This window comes from Pinus tabuliformis, chromosome 7, assembly GCF_031772625.1.
Source record: "Pinus tabuliformis cultivar Carrire ecotype Pingquan chromosome 7, CPIR1, whole genome shotgun sequence".
Taxonomy (NCBI): Eukaryota; Viridiplantae; Streptophyta; class Pinopsida; order Pinales; family Pinaceae; genus Pinus; species Pinus tabuliformis.
In genome coordinates, this window is record NC_142293.1 from 362,525,726 (window position 1) to 362,544,746 (window position 19,021).

Here is a 19,021-nt window from a genome sequence, read left to right on the forward strand (position 1 = left end):
CAGGTACAAAGTTAAGCAAGGATGATGAAGGATCAGATGTCAATCCAACTCTATTCAAAAGATTGGTTGGTAGCCTCATGTATCTCACAAATACAAGATCAGATATCATGCAGGGAGTGAGTTTGATTTCCAGATTTATGGAGACTCCAAAAGATACACATTGGAGTGTGGGAAAATGAATTCTAATATACATAGCAAGAACTAGAGATTGTGACATAATGTATGCAAGCACATACAAGAAATATTTGATTGGATACACAGATAATGATTTTGTAGGAATTTTAGATGATAGGAAGAGCACTTCTGGTTTTTTGTTCCACCTTGGTTCAAGTGTGATTTCATGGGCATCTAAGAAGTATCCCATTGTGACACTTTCGTCAACAGAAGCAGAATATGTAGCAGCAACATCAACAGCATGTCAAACAGTTTGGTTAAGAAGAATATTTGATGGACTCAAGCAGAAACAACAAGGATCAACAACAATATATTGTGACAACACCTCAGTGATTGCACTATCCAACAATAGTGTGTTTCATCATAAGAGAAAGCATATTCATACTAGATATCACTTAATTAGAGAACCTGTGAGAAATGGAGAAGTTCACTTGAAGCCTTGTAAATCTAGTGATCAATTAGCTGATATATTTACTAAGTCATTAGCACAAGATGTGTTTGAGTTTCATAGAAGAAACCTGGGTGTTGTACGCCTAGCTAAGACATAGACCAGAATGAATGTTTGAGTTGTCATGAGTCATGTTTTAGTTTAGCAGTCGTAATTAAGGGGGAGTGTTAAAATAAGCTAATTACTCCTGCATGAGCAGTTGGCTAAACATAGAGGGTCAGTTAACTGAGTGATTGAGTGATTGAGTATTTGAGTGTTGAGTCAAGTCGAGTTAAGTGATAGACGACTTTTATTGTGTGGTTGCATGTGGTTGCATGTCAAGGTGAGTAGCTAGTTGGAAAAGGATAAATACCCTTCATCGGGTTCATTGTAAGCATCATGTTTTGTGTGATCAATAAAAGAGCAACAACTCGTGTTTTATGTGTGAATAATTCATGCTTTGTATCCTCCGCCTTTCCAACATGGCAAGAGGGGAATTTTAGTTGTGTAAAAGGAAAGAAACATAAATTTCGTGACAGAAATTCAAGATCTGGAAACCCTATTTTCTTCATGAGTAGCCATGGTTGAAGAGGGGTTCATATCGAAATGTGATTTATCTTCATCTTCTTATTTTTCTAATTCTTCAGCCGATTGGATGGCCTCATTTTCTTCCTCTGATGACATGTCTACCAACGAAAATTTTTCATGGGCTTTCTCGCCTCCACTGATACCACATGGTGACCCTCTCTTCCACATGAAATCTCTCAAAGACAAACTCCCCTATTGCAAGTAAGTTGACAGGCGGCAATTTATTGATTAAAAAAATCATTCTGTCTGCATTTCAAATAGGGGCGGTTGTAATCTTTTGCCGATTTTTGTTGTTTATTTAAGTAATTTGCAGAAGGGGTTTGTTGAAAATTTTTCAGTAGCAAGTCACAATCATACATGTGTCTAGCAAATATGAAATGCGTAGAAGACCTTGCCAAATTGGTGAAAAATCTCAAGGGCTCCTATAGCTGGGGACTCATGTAAAATCATCATATAATAATCAAACCATTGGATTGTCAATATTCTTGGAAACTCATGGTAAAATCATCACATAATAATCAAATCAGTGGAATGTAAATATTCTCGGTAGACTCAAATGAATCCATGAAAATACCCCGAAGGACTTCCCATAGATCGAAGATGTGCCAGAAAATGATCATTTAATTCCCACGAAACCAGACAAACTACGATTATCAGTTATCTCCCCTAAATAAATAACATACATAGACAATAAAAATTTTTATAGATCCATACCCAACATAGTGTGTTAAAAGTTGTACATAGAGCCCACCCCTCCACAACCACTTTTTGGTTAATTGTAAACTTCTAAAACCCTAACAGTTTCGAATCGAGGTGGAAGAAAACCTTGCTATATTGCTTCATTCATTTTTAATTTTGTTTCATACTATTTTTAATTCGATGTTTTGTTTTCTTAAAGATATATTTATCTTTGCAAGTAAACGACCTATTCATGTTTTTACGTTTTACGTTGCACTTAGTGATTGGCCTCGATAATTTTTTAACTAAAAATTAATCATGTTTTTACGTTGCACTTAGTGATTGATGTCGATAATTTTTTATTACTAAGAATTAATCCATGACCAAATTTTGTGTACTCTTGGTGCATATAACTTAGTTATATATTTTGAATGGTTTTTATATATTCTTATTTTCAACTGAGTTATTCAAAATTATTTAACATTTAAATCTTAATTATATGTGTGTAAAGTACTAAGATTTTTTTTTAAATTATTATAATTTTGCTAACTTAAAAAGTCAAAATTTATAACGTATAATATTTTTTGAAAACTACATTGAATAATTTTCTTTAAATAATATACTCATGTATTCTATAATATTTTGAAAATTATTAAAAATTTATTCTATTAAAAAAAAAAACAAATATACTTTATAAAATTGAAATTTATATAATAAATATTTATATATTAAAGTGCTCTCTATTTATTCAGAAAAAATAAATTGTTTTTTCGTTATTAAATATTATATAGATGGCTAGGATTCAATAAATTGTATTTCACTAAGTAAAATAAGCCCCCTTCGAAATTAGTGTCTATTCATTTCAAATTCAAATTGTGGGTGTCTATTCATTTCAAATTCGAATTGTGCATTTTCTTATTGCATTTCAATTTAAGTTCGTGCGTTTCAATAATTTAAGTGCTGTTTATTTATTGCGTATTGCATCTCTGTTTTGGCTTTGTCTATCTTGATTGCAGATTTCAATGTAACAAATGGTACATTTGTTAAAAGGTTACCCTCATCTTTATTCATCAAAATTTAGAATAAACTTTAGTTAAATGTTACAAAATGTCACCCTCATCCTTATTCATTAGAATTTAGAACAATTTTGAAATTTGTAATAGAATTACGTCTAGTTGTTTTTTTGCATATTTTATGGTGCATTTATTTTAGACTTCTTTTTAAAACTGCCATACTTCATAGTCATCCTTATCTTGATTATTCTCTTGTAAAGTTTCCTCAATTAAATGTATAAGAAGTAAAAAAGTGACTTTATTTCTCTCTATCTAATACTATAACATTTCCAAAATCAACCATCAAATTCAACATTATTTCTCACACAAATTAAAAAGTAAGTCAAAACTCATAGTGAATAAACCAGCCTCCCTAGTTCTCTTATAAATAAGAGCAACCATCACTCTTGTCGATTAGGTTGTGCACCATTTCCCCTCATATATATATATATATATATATATATATATATATATATATATATATATATATATATATATATATATATATATATATATATATTTGTCTCTTTGTGTGTTTTTCCTTTCACATTGTTTATATATAAATAAAATGATTAGGTTGTTAATATTTAGAAAATTCCCAACACAAAATTTGATGGATGTTGCTCTCTTCAATAAATTGGTTATACTTTGATGCATGTTTCTCTCTATTGGTTAGAGCACTCGTTTAGTAGCAGGGATTTCATGCGTCCAAGTTACATTTCTAATGACTTTGGAGATGGTTCTCAACAATTAATGTATGTTGCTAGAATTACATAAGTGTGCTTCTCATGAGAGGAAATGCTCTTGATATAGGAAGAATAATAGAAGGAACACCTTTTTTTGGTTTTGGTTTACATAAATTAATATTCAATTGTAGTTCATGGTTATGGATAGTAGGGTCGACCACATAGAAGCTAGCTTTTATCTAGATCTAACTCGTGGAAACAACAACAGTGAAGAGGTTTGCCTATAGATGTGGAGGCTTCAATTTCCTCTTAGTTGCTCATATGTTTAAGTTTTTATTTTTTTATTTTTATTTTTTTATGTTGTTGGGTGTGTATAAGCGTGTCTCAACAAGCAAACTATGGATAGTTGACAGTCTCACTATTAATTGTTCTAGGTTTAGGAATTCTATTTTTTCAATTTAATTTTGACTTTCGACAATGCATGGACAAAAGGATTATTGTTTTGTCAAATATTTGGTTTCCCCAAAAATAGACCAAAGACCAATAATGATAATAATGACTTTAAAATTATGTATTTCTTTTTAATGAGAAATAACAAAATTTAGCTTGTCCAAAAAAAATTCTAATAATAGGTGAAGAATCTTGTAATTTGATATAATTTTATAAAATATTTTCAAATATTTATTTTAATTATAAAATTTAATTAAAAATTTATTTTAATTATTATAAAATTTAATTAAACATTTAAAATATATTATATTTTTCTAATTTCTTTATATAAAAATAAACAAATTTAAAAATAATATATAATTATATTTTAGGGGGGTATGTAGGTTAGAAGAATCATTTTTAATGTGATGATGGAAGTTGCGTAAATTAAATACTTAAAATAATTATGGAAACCTAGGGAAACTTTGAAAAGTCATGGATTAAGGTTAGACATATAAGGATGACACAATAAAATCATAATAATTCAATAAATAAAGTTAATAATAATAACTAACAGTGTTTCTTTAAAGCCACAAGGAAAATCATTTCCTTCATCGAAAAATCTGAGTATTCTCCTTTAGTATTCAATCAACCGATGCTTCCTCGATGTGATGAATAAGAAGGTAAACCATTTATGAATTTAAGCACCATTCGTAAAGAACTTTATGATATCTTGATTGAACGACAAGAGAAGAAAAGAAAACAATGAAGACGCACAAAGGAATTGCTATTTAGGGAAAGAGAAATAAAAGAATAGCCATCAGGAAAAAGATGTTGGTAGAGGAAATACCAAAGCACACATGCCATAGTGAAGAGTTTATAAAATCGCAATGAAGTGTTGCGTTACACAACAATTTTCAATGAATAAAACCTAAATGGCAAAATGATATATCCAAACATTTTATGCGACCGTTGGACCTTCTGAGCACATCACAAGAACTTTAATTATGCCAATAAGCATAAAAAATTAGACCAGACCAACCTTCGTCTACCTTTTCGTCATGGAAAAGAGTCGAAGACCACCAACTGGGAATGTTAAAACCCCTAGCTATGAGCAAAAAACAACCTAGGAGAAGCTTATATTATTCTTTAATAGTGGGTATTGTCCACCTCAAGTAAAGTGCTCTCGAGGTAGTTCCATGTGGCATGAATTCTATGAAAATACACTGAGACGTCCTTATCTGCTGCCTGCTACAAAACCGCCAGCATGATCACTAGCTTGCCATACCATGCATGAACCTTCTGCTAGCGTGTGGTTGTTAGACAATGGTTGTAGTAATCACATGACAGGAAACAAGCATTTGGTTATAAATTTCGATAAATTTGTGAAAACAGAGGTAAATTTGGGGACTGATAAGACTATGGAAATAGATGGCAAAGGAGTGGTCAACATTCTGACCAAGCAGGGGGAGCCGAAGACAATCTCAGAGGTATATTATGTTCCTAGTCTCAAACATAATTTGTTAAGTGTTGGTTAATTGACACAGAAAGGATATAGAGTTATCTTTCAAGGTCAAGAATGTGTTATATATGACAAGCCCCCAAGCAAGCAGTTGATAGCAAAGGTGCAGATGACAAGGAATAGACTCTTTCCTCTAATTATGAATTACAATGGTCAGGTGAGTTCTTTTATAGTTGCATGTTCTAATGATTATTTGTTATGGCACTTTCGATTTGGACACTTGCACTTTTCTGGTTTAAAATTGCTACAGCAGAAAAAGATGGTCAAAGGATTACCTCCCATCAAAGAACCTGCTAGTACTTGTGAGTGTTGCATCTTAGGAAAGCGACACTGTGAAAGTTTTCCAAAAGGAGTTTCATACAAGGCAAAGCAACCTCTTGATATAGTGCATACAGACTTGTGTGGACCTATGAGGACATAGTCGATTGGTGGAATTTGTTACTTCGTCACTTTCATCGATAATTATAATAGAAAGACTTGGGTTTAATTCATGAAGCAGAAGTCTGAAACTTTTGCAAAGTTCAAGGAATTCAAAGCCTTAGCAAAGAACCAAAGTGATTGATAGATCAAGTTATTGAGGTCATATTGTGGTGGAAAATATGACTCAGAGGCATTCCATGATTATTACAAACAACGTGGAATCAGAAGACAGTTTACAAGTAGGAACACATCGCAGCAGAATGGTGTTGTAGAGAGAAAGAAAAGGAAAATTATGAACATGGTAAGAAGCATGTTGAAAGGCAAAAATGTTTCTAATGGCTATTGGGAAGAACTAGTTGCATGTGTTATTTATGTGATCAACAGATCTCCTACAAAGAGTGTGATGAACAGAGTACCAGACAAGCATGGTCAGGTATGTATTGCATCATATCTCATCTTAGAGTATTTGGATGCGTAGCTTATGCACATGTGCCTAAGGAGAAAAGAGGAAAATTGGATGATAAAAGTGAAAAATTCATATTTACTCGTTATAGTGAGCAATCAAAAGCTTACAAGTTGTATAACCTTGTCATAAAGAAGACCATAATTAGCAGAGATGTTGTGTTCAAAGAACAAGAGTCATGGAATGGAACTATAGAGAAAACAGTTGATGCACATGTGCCACTGATGGAAGAAGATGATGTAGTAGAAAAGGAGCAGCAAGAATCACAGGTGAAGACACCAAACAGAGACACACCAAAAAGGACTCCAGGATTTTCAAAGCAGCATGGATCTTCAAGCAGATCAACAGATCAAGATTCTCCCAACAATCAATCAAGTGATGAATCAAGCAATGGTAAGAGAAATATGAGAAGTATGAAAGATATTTATAATGATTTCGATGTTATTTCAAATTTTGCATTATTGTCATTCCAACCTTCTTCGTTTGAAGAAGCAATTAGAGATGAAAATTGGGTGCAAGCCATGGATGAAGAAATTGAAGCTATTGAAAAGAATGATACATGGGATTTGGTTGATTTACCAAAGGATAAAAATCTCATTCGTGTGAAGTGGGTGTACAAGACAAATTTGAATGAGAAAGGTGAAATTGACAAATTTAAAGCACAACTTGTAGCAAAAGGATTCTCGCAGCAACCGGGAATAGATTTTGGAGAAATGTTTGCTTCGGTAGCCTGATTGGATATTGTAAGAGGAGTTCTAGCCATAGAAGCTTAGAACAAGTGGAAAGTATATCAGATGGATGTGAAATCAGATTTCTTGAATGGAATTCTAGAAGAAATTATTTATGTGCAGCAGCCTCCAGGATATGAATTTGAGAGTAATGAAGAGAAAGTTTACAAGTTGAAGAAAGTGCTTTATGGACTGAAGCAAGCGCCTAGAGCTTGGTATAGCAAAATCAATAGCTACATGATTAAGAATGGATTTTGCAGAAGCAACATTGAGCCTACCTTGTACACAAAGGTAAATGAGCTTGGACAGATTTTGATTATTTGCTTATATGTTGATGACATGATTTTTACAGGTGATTTTGAGATAGATGAATTTAAAGCAGCCATGATGAAAGAATTTGAGATGACAAATCTTGGTCTCATGAAATATTTTCTTGGCATAAACGTTGAGAAATCTCAAAAAGGAATTTTTATTTGTCAAAATGAATATGCCAAAGATTTGTTGAAAAGATTCAGGATGGAAAATTGCAAACCCGTCCCTACACCAGTTGCAACAGGTACAAAGTTAAGCAAGGATGATGAAGGAGCAGATGTCAATCCAACTCTGTTCAAAAGATTGGTTGGTAGCCTCATGTATCTCCCAGCTACAAGACCGGATATCATACAGGGAGTGAGTTTGATTTCCAAATTTATGGAGACTCCAAAAGACACACATTGGAGTGTGGGAAAATGAATTCTAATATACATAGCAAGAACTAGAGATTGTGACATAATGTATGCAAGCACATACAAGAAAAATTTGATTGGATACATAGATAGTGATTTTGTAGGAATTTTAGATGATAGGAAGAGAACTTCTGGTTTTTTGTTCCACCTTGCTTCAGGTGTGATTTCATGGGCATCTAAGAAGTAGCCCATTGTGACACTTTCGTTAGCAGAAGCAGAATATGTAGCAGCAACATCAACAGCATGTCAAGCAGTTTGGTTAAGAAGAATATTTGATGGACTCAAGCAGAAACAACAAGGATCAACAACAATATATTGTGACAACACCTCAGTGATTGCACTATCCAACAATAGTGTGTTTCATTAGAAGAGAAAGCATATTGATACTAAATATCACTTAATTAGAGAACTTGTGAGAAATGGAGAAGTTCACTTGAAGCCTTGTAAATCTAGTGATCAATTAGCTGATATATTTACTAAGTCATTAGCACAAGATCTGTTTGAGTTTCATAGAAGAAACCTGGGTGTTGTAAGCCTAGCTGAGACATAGACTAGCATGAATGTTTGAGTTTTCATGAGTCATGTTTTAGTTTAGTAGTCGTAATTAAGGGGGAGTGTTAAAATAAGCTAATTACTCCTGCATGATGAGTTGGCTAAACATAGAGAGTCAGTTAACTGAGTGATTGAGTATTTGAGTGTTGAGTCAAGTCGAGTTAAGTGATAGACGACTTTTATTGTGTGGTTGCATGTCAAGGTGAGTAGCTAGTTGGAAAAGGATAAATACCCTTCATTGGGTTCATTGTAAGCATCATGTTTTGTGTGATCAATAAAAGAGCAACAACTCGTGTTTTATGTGTGAATAATTCATTCTTTGTCTCCTCCGCCTTTCCAACATGGCGGGAGGGGAATTTCAGTTGTGTAAAAGGAAATAAACATAAATTTCATGACAAAAATTCAAGATCTGGAAACCCTATTTTTTTCATGAGTAGCCATGGTGGAAGAGGGGTTCATATCAAAATGTGATTTATCTTCTTCTTCTTATTTTTCTAATTCTTCAGCCAATTGGATGGCCTCCTTGGCTTCCTCTGATGACATGACGACCAACAAAAATTTTCGTGGGCTTTCTCGCCTCCACTGATATCGCATGGCGACCCTCTCTTCCACATGAAATCTCTCAAAGACAAACTCCCCTCTTGCAAGTAAGTTGACAGGCGACAATTTATTAAAAAGATCATTCTGTCTACATTTCGAATAGGGGTGGTTGTAATCTTTTGCCAATTTTGGTTGTTTATTTAAGTAATTTGCAGGAGGGGTTTGTCCAAAAATTTTAGCGGCAAGTCGCAATCATACATGTGTCTAGCAAATATGAAATGCATAAAATACCTTGCCAAATTGGTGAAAAATCTCAAGGGCTCCTGTGGCTAGGAACTCACGTAAAATCATCATATAATAATCAAACCATTGGATTGTCAATATTCTCGACAACTCATGGTAAAATCATCATATAATATCAAACCAGTGGAATGTAAATATTCTCTGTAGGCTCAAATGAATCCATGAAAATACCCCGAAAGACTTCCCATAGATCGAAGATGTGCCAAAGAATGGTCATTTAATTCCCACGAAACCAGACAAACTACGGTTATCAGCTATCGCCTCCTAAATAAATAATATACATAGAAATTTATAGATCCATACCCAACATAGTGTGTTAAAAGTTGTACATAGAGCCCACCCCTCCACAACCATTTTTTGGTTAATTGTAAACTTCTAAAACCCTGACGGTTTCGAATCGGGGTGGAAGAAAACCCTGCTATATTGCTTCATTCATTTTTAGTTTTGTTTCATACTATTTTTGTTTAGAATGGAAAAAAACGTTATATTCAGTCATAAAATAGTTACATTTGCTTCATGGTGAAGCATCCAAAACAACAACAATATCATAGTTAGTACAAGTGCATACCATCGATCATGAAATCATACAAATATTTATCCCTATAACCAGTCCATGTAGCAATATCATGACTTATAATAATAGTGGATTATCAAAAAGATCTAATATAACCGACATCATACTATTTATTTATTCATGATTGGTTTGTTCATGCTCCATGTTAAATTAGGGAAGATTTAAACAAAGGACCTCTTCATTTCCACATAAAAAGCTAAGCAATGATAAGATAATCCCATTTAACTCATTGCATAATAGTGTATTAAAGTAATCCCATTTAACTCATTAAGGTAATCCCATCCCATTTTTCTGCCTATTACATGATTTCTATCTTCCTCACATTCCGCCTATTATTTAAGGTAATGTATACGTTTCGAATATATCTTTGTAACACAATAAGGTAATCCCATCCCATCTTTCCACAATTTACATGATTTCTATCTTCCTCACATTCCGACTATTATTTAAGGTAATGTATATGTTTCGAACATATCTATGTAACACAATAATTAGTTGAATTTCAATATGGGTTACTTCCTTTTTGATAATCTCAAATATATATCAATTGGTGGAGTTGATATTATTATTTTTTATGGATAATTTATTTAATAAATGTTTTATATAATTTATTTAAGAGGGTTTGTAGTTTATAATGGTAGAAATGTGGTAATGTAATGTTTAGTTAATAATATTTTTGAACTCATAAATATAATTTAATATGATAGATGTGGTGTAATGTAATATAATATTTTATAAACATTTTAATTTATTAAAATAAAATAATTAATAATTATAATTATCAATAAAACATTTTGATTGGACCAAATTACGCAAAAGTATATATATATATATATATATATATATATATATATATATATATATATATATATATATATATATATATATATATATATATAACCTTAAATTAGTAATTAAACTAATTTAGATTCATTTTAATTCTCGATTTATCAAAATTCTAAAAAAAATAAATCTCTTAATATGTAAATATTTTATTTTATGAAAAAATTGAAATTATAAAATAAATTGGTATTATATTATAATATGAAATATAATAATAATAATAATAATTGGGTATTTATGTTTTTTAACTTAGCATTATATATAATCATAATAATGAATAAGTAATTGTATTTTCTTAATAATTAATGTATTTTGGATTCTTAAAACAATCTAAAATATGGAAGAAAAAAAATGTAAATCAATTTTATAAACACATATTTGTAATTTGATATTTAATACCATTTTCCAAAAAGTCATCCATGTGAGTGCTCCTTTAGTTTAATCATATAAAATTCCGTATTTCAAAACCATTTTTGTCTGAGCATCTTATATAGTAATAAACATATTCTTTATTTTGGAAAAATTATTAACAAATATTATAATTATATATTGTGATGTATTTAAGTCATGAATTTTCATTTTAGGAATATAGTACCATACCATTCTACACATGTTTAATATATATAATTATGTAGAGTGGAAATTATATTGTATTAAAAGATGATAAGTGTGATTAACTTGTTATTGATGAAACCAAATGATTGACAACATAAAATAGATGTTGTCCATTTAAAATGTCTATAAGTATAATAAAAAATGTTACAATATTTTAAATTAAAATTGTCATTATTAGTGTTTTCAATTTTAAGGCTATTAATATTTATAGACTTGCTTAAAAGGAAATTGAACATTGTAATTGAGTTTTACATATAGATTCAAAATGAAATTGATCTAGACCCAAAAGGAAATGGATAGCTAGATTAAGTAGCAATTGCACAACATGTTGCAAAGGAAATGTCTTAAGGTACTAGCAAAGGAAAGAATACCATAGAAGAAAGAAGTAAAAATTTTATGATTGCCATTTACCATGAACAGATTTAAGAACCTCCCAATGAGTTTTATGTCATCTGGTACACAAATCCATTCTTCCACTTATCCTGTGTCAATTGTTGATCTGTTATTTTTGCAACTATAATGTCCTTGGAATCCACAACATTTCCTGTGTTATTTGTGCAATTATAATGTCACATCACATTTATAGTGTTATTTGTGGAATTATAATGTCCTTTGAAACCCACAAAGTTTATGCAACCTCTTAGCCTTTAATCAAAATCAAAAAATAAAACTAATCAAGCTTTAGTCAAGGACTTCAATAAAAAAACTAATTGAGAATATTAATTTTAAGAGTTCATTTCCTTCGTTTAACATATCCGATACAAATTTTCTAAGTTAGTTTTGGTTCGGGTGAGCTACAACATACAACTTATATCCAAGTAGCAAGAGCTTGGTTGCTTCAATCTAAATGAAAGTCAACATAAATCATTTTTAAATCGCATAAGCAATATAAGCAATCTGAAAATCTGAAATCTTAAAGCAGATGAATATATATTTTAGTAAATGTTCAATTTCTCATTTACACATTAAAAAAAAAAACATTTTGTTCAATATTTGCCACTACAAAATGGGATTAATTCCAATGAAGCAAAATAGTCCATACTAAATAAAAAATACACATATCAGAGTTTGTGTGAGAGAGCATCTATTGTTCTTCCTCAAACTTATCAGTCGAGCCTGCTTAAGCATCCTGAAAATGCAAGAAGAGGAGAGAAAGATGTTCAAACCTCCGCCATCTTATCGGTCAATAATGACATATATAATGAATGACTGGAATCACGGGTTCGGATACTGTAGGAGCTAATAGAGGATGCTAAGAGGGATTGTTGTGAATAGAGGATGTTCGTGTGGGTAAGAGAAGGTAAGTCATAGGTAAGTCAGATCCTGTTCTGCTTCTAAGTGCTGATAGTGATACCTCCTAAGGTCTTCATTCATCAAGCTCGACTCGATAGGGCTAACATGTCTAGCTCTAAATATGGAAACACACTTATAGTCAATGAACTTTTACAATATTCAAATTTAAGGTCATTTCAGTGGCTTCTTCATTATCAAGAACAAGGAGTTCTCTTCAATGAAAAAGATCATGACCAAAGTAATGGACAACTAGTTGTGAATTTTACAATACCACCAAATCTTTGGTGTTTGCTTCTTTGGTCAAAAATAGCCTTTGCAATGATCCATATACCTCTTCCGCATAAGTTGAAAATAACCTTACCCACTCCATCACCTAAATTGATAATAACCTTACCCACTCCCATCACCCTCAACTTAAAACCAAAGTACAACTTCAACTTCAAAAACCTATCGATGTCTCCCTATACTTTTGGTACAACTGCTAATTATTACTGACCGAAAACATTAATTCACTTTCACTTTACCTTCGATTATAGATGTAGATAGCGATTAATACGAAGTATATTCTCAACCTATCGAATCTCCATTATTAATTAAAAAGTCAATAAGCCTCCTCCCACTGGTTGATATCGGGAGAGCGTTCCGCTAATAAATATGCATGCTTATAAAGTATGGTATGGGTAACATCAATTATTGGGAATGAGTTTTGGTATAATTTAAAGTGATGATCGAAAAAAATGATATATTTTAAAGAAAATTTTCTACTTATTATATTGATAAAAAAAAATATTGTTTTTTTAACAATTTCTAAATAATGGTAATTATAGAAGTTTTAGTTAAAAAAATTATCTATTATTTTTTTTTTTTATGAAAAGTTATTATTAAGTGAAAATTGATTTCAAACCCTTTAAATTGTGAATGTGATTTAGTTTCATGAATTATATAATTTTCAGAGTGGAGGTTTCTGTGATTCATGATTATTAAGTGGTTTTTTTTTGGATAGATCACATTAGTTTTTTTTATAATGGTTAAGTTTTTTTTGACACAAGAGGTTGAGTGCTTCAGCCATGTAGCTTAATTTGAACTCAAGGTATTTGTTTATATCGTTATAATTTCATATTGATTTAGAAAATGTTTTTTAGGTTTATTTAAAAGGTGTTGATGGTGTGGTATTATGATCTATAAATTGTTATGGATATTCCACTAGATAGTTCATTACAATAAATTCAATAAAAACTAGACTAAAATATGAAATCTATATTATGAGGATTAATTTTCCTTAGATTCCCAATTTTGATTCATATATATATGTAGATACACACACACACACACACACACACACACACACACACACACATATATATATATATATATGCAAAAACTAGAGAACATATAAATACAATCACTCACAAACCATAAAAACCATGATATGCTCTACAAAATCCTTTTTGAATAAAACCTAGCTAGAAGTTAAGGTTGCTTTGCTCTCTTTTGTTTGGAATGGAAATGATATACAAAGGAGAAGACACTCTCTCTGGAGTTTCTTGGAGACATGTGGCCTTTGAATTGCTAGAAAATACAAACCTTATTTATTATGCTCTCTCTCTATCCACACTTAGCAACTCTACTCTACTATGAACACAACACAAGAAAATAGAATGCAACCCTTTTTTGTCTTAGTGACTTGGTTATATGTCGACTTGATAACCAACTAGGGGTTAAATTTAACCCATTCAACTCTCAACATGAGATACAACAAGACCCTTCTAGAGTATTCTTCATAGTCCCCATGTGGCTAGCACTTTTCCATGAGTAAGGGGGTCGACATGGTGTCATCTCAAATTACGGTGGTTAATCACAATAAGCCGACTTTTGGGAGGCATAAATTTTGCATTCAAACAATAATTTCTGTTGTCCTTTGAGATGACTCTAGGTCAGTTAGTCATGCCACAACATCTAAAATATTTTGTTGGTTTTAAATTTTATGGATGACCAATGATATGAATTGTTTAAAACATGTGCTTAAGCCTTAACAATTACTAAACTAGATGAAAGGGATGCTATTTGTCTAGCTATAGTTAATTGATTTAAAGTGAATGACTAGCATAATATGTGATGATATAACTTGCTAAATATTCAAACATTTGATTGGTTATAAGCAAAGAATACAGGAAAACAACGTTTCCTATAGAACAAAATATATTAATACGAATGTAGATTTGTGTGACAATTAATTGATATAATGGAGTTTATAATAACAAATAGTCTTATAAGCTAGTCCCTAGTTATTGTTGATAACTTCACAGGGGATTTAAGACTGACTGATACTCAGTATGATCTTACCTAGTTCTCTGCATAAAGAATTGAATATATGAAGCAACACATAATGAAATAATCACATGTGAAAACTTACAAGAAGACAAAACTATAGTAGGCAAATTCAGAATCTTTTCATTAGCATTGCAATTCTCCAGCTCGGTTACATTATGTTGTCAATGTTCATACAAGGGTCCAACTCATAATAACTCGAATGAGGAGTTATTTGTACAAAACTAAATATCTATTAGAGATATTTATTACAAAATCTTACAAAAGTAGTACAAAATAATAGGAAATTGAAAACTTCTAAGTGGTGGCACTATTCTTTAGGAATCTGTTGATGATTAGTCCCCAAAAAGTGATGCCCATCTGTCTGTCGATTGAATATGAAAGTTACTCAATTACTTCGCAAAAGTGATCCCATATTTCTTCACTTGGTATGGTGAGATTTACCAACTTTCTGTAGACTTCATCTACTTCTATGTATTTCACAAAAGTGGGCTTATTTATGAAAAGATGTTTTATTTCATGCTTAATGGTCAAATATGTTGGGAATAATACTGAGAGGGGGGAGTGAATCAGTATTTACAAATCAATAAATTATTCAATTCATAATTAGATTTATATAAGCTACTTAAATGAAGAGAACTTGTGTGTGCACGCAACTATTCTTAAGGAAACCAACATATATCCAGTGAACTTATGATTCAATTAATTCATCATATGTTGATATTTAATTAATGCATCAGTACTTTATTAAACATTAAATAGTAACCATGTGCATTAATAACAGAATAAACCATCACATGTAAGAAACACACATGAAAACCAAGATTTAAGGTGGAAACCCAACGCGGGAGAAAAACCACTTGTTGTTGTTGTCTCTGTATTCTTTTAATATAAAGAATAATCTATTTACAATCTTGTACTGATGCAAAATCATACCAGCATGTAGGCACCCACCTGTAGAAGGCTACAACCTTCTCTCGTTCTCCAGCTTCTACTGGAAGGGAGCTACCACCCCCTAGCTCTTGTACTAGCCGATATGTTTACAAGTACGTAGGCGTCGTCCTACAGAAGGCTACGACCCTCTCTCTTCCTCGAGGGATCACGTTTCATAAATTTTCAGACTAGATACTCCTGGTACAACAACACAATATGAAAGACACGTTTCATCAAATTTTCACGTTGAACCCATCAAAAACATTGAAGCTCAAACTCAATAATAATAACTACATCAACCAACAATCAGTCAATTTGAACAGTCAGATCACTCTCACCAAAACACTGTGCTGAACCCAGAAACCTGCATCATCATCCAGAACCAACTACAACGTCAAAAATCATATGTCAGAATGCATACGCTACTTTAATGAAACCAATCTCTCTGTATACGCTACTTCCTTTAACCAAACTTCCGTATACCCCAAAAATTACTGAATCATAAAAACTTCTAAATCAAATATGTACCAACTAGTAATATTATGAAGATCAATTGTCAAATAACATAGATATAAACAGTCAACAACAAAGATCATCCTTCTCACTTAATCAATCAATCAATCAGACTCAATCTCCTTATGCATTCATTTCTACTTTAAGATCTGAGAAGACATCATTGACAGACAACAGTAAAACAACAACATTGATAAGATAGATCAATCATCTCTGAATAACATGCTTTTCTTTTGCATGTGCTACTTGGAAGAGTCGAACCAATGTGTATACGTGCCTTCACCAAGGCAAACCAATGTATAGATCTCCAAATAATAACTTATAACTTCGCAGCTATTCCACACTTCAGATATACCCATGTCATAGTATTTAAAGGACAAAACATTTGTTAGCACTTAGATCTAGTCTATTCATTATCAGATCACATAATGATAAGTCATTTCGGGCCTTACGGCCCTGATCCATCATTAGAACTCATCCATCATCGAACACTTAGGTGCATACTTAGTTTAGATCAAGCAATGCATCAGAAACCCATAACATGCATATTTTCTTTTGATCTAACTCTTCGTAAGATATTCGTTGCTTGTGCACTTAGCCCTTTGATCTTCTCCTCCTTATATAGTTTTAGCCTTTCTCAATACCTCAGACAAAAACAACACCTAGAACCTGTGGTATTCTTAGACGGGATCAAATAATGTTACTCCGCTCAATATTGTCAGCTAATACCATGGTATGGACCCTTGGTATTCTTTAACTTTAATTTACCTTAATTTTCGATCTGATATGCGCTTTTCCTCTTGTGAAAGTGAGTGCATATGTATACGCTATTTTTTTACAGTAAACCCACTTGTATATGCTCTTTTTGTACAATGAACCCACGTATACAACTTAACAGACCTGACAACATTCTTTTTCCTCAATTTCTTGATTCTGATCTGTAGTCCTTTGTTCCATCATCCTTTTCTTCTGTACCATTACTCTGTTACCTCTGAATAGACCTGTTATAATGTGATTTTCCATTGTATATTAATTCTAACTGATTCCTTTGAACTACCCAACATTTTATCACATCTGTAAACACAACTGCCATGCATTCCATCACATCCTGTTTATACTTATATCAATTAGTTCATTCATCAAAGAACAATTTTTATCAAGGACAACACACACTGACATTCTCCCTGTATCAAACCTTTGACCATTATTTTGTTCCATCATTTTTTCACCTCCTATTTGTCTTGTAGATTCATCTAGTTACCATATACATGTTCTACTACAAGTGGGTTGCCATCAAGTATAACACATGCATCATAATGCCAACAATCTCCCCCTTTGGACTTGATGGAAAACACTTTTTTGTTTGGTCACCACAACCTATAAATAACATCAAGACATCAAGCTACTCTCCAAACACCACCCTCAAAACACCAAGCTACTCTCCCCCTTTGACATCAAGGACAAAGGGTTGACTGACCAATGTTAAATGAAGACTTTTGTACCTGGACTGCTGAATATGAATAATGATCATAATCCCCCTAGGCACATGTTGGATTTTCATATCAAATTCCCCCTTTATACATGCTGAGATGCACTATGCTATTCATGCTCCCCCTGACCACCTGTAGCGTCTGCAGAAATATTTTTCAAAGTAATATCATGACTCTATAAGGACCTTCCTATCACCAATGACTCGTACATACATAAATCACCCAGCCAAGTGGAGATATACCAAATTTTATTCATCCACCCAACCAAGTCGGTTTACATATTTGACATGATCTCAAAATTCTCTACATGACTGAATATAACAATCATTACAACATAGGTCTTTATATGACCTTTACATCAAATGATATACATGACATTTATAACAAATACAAAAGATCTAAACAATACCATGATAGTTATCAACAACTATCATACACCATATATGATCTGCACCATAAGCATACGTCGTCACCATCCAGAACAACAACCTGTCCATCATCAATTTGCAAGATAAGCCAATGTACCTTTGATATCATAAACCTGTGACAATCTAGGCCGCATATAGATGTCAACTTATCTTCTTGATCTTATCAATATCACCTTACTCCATAGCCTTCCATGAATCAACCAAGCATATGTCATATCTCCAAGTAGTAATGCAAAACCATTCACATCATCTATATATGTGTGTGTGTGTGAAACTACCATAGTCATAATCTATGACCATAATATCATCATTGTCTTAACAAGAACTCCATGATTTTTCCGTAAAAACCCTCAATATATCAACCATGTATCTTTACTAGGTATTTTTCCAACATCCTCATCTAATAACCATCAACCATGATAATCAACATATGTGATAATTAAGCCTATCATCTTAAAGTAAGAATTCATCATCATTATGTGACTAAGTGAGCCATGTCTCCAAATAACCATGTCTTCAAATTGATATGTCTTCATGAAACTTGCAACATCACCATTCTCTTGGCCAACCAAAAATATTTACCAATATGAAACTTAAGTAATCATCCATGTATCCAACATAATATGTATCCATCATAGAGATAGCAATATGTATATAACTTCTCATCAATGTGAAAAGCAAACCATGAGCTCATAGTCATTTGCCAAACTTTCTTGA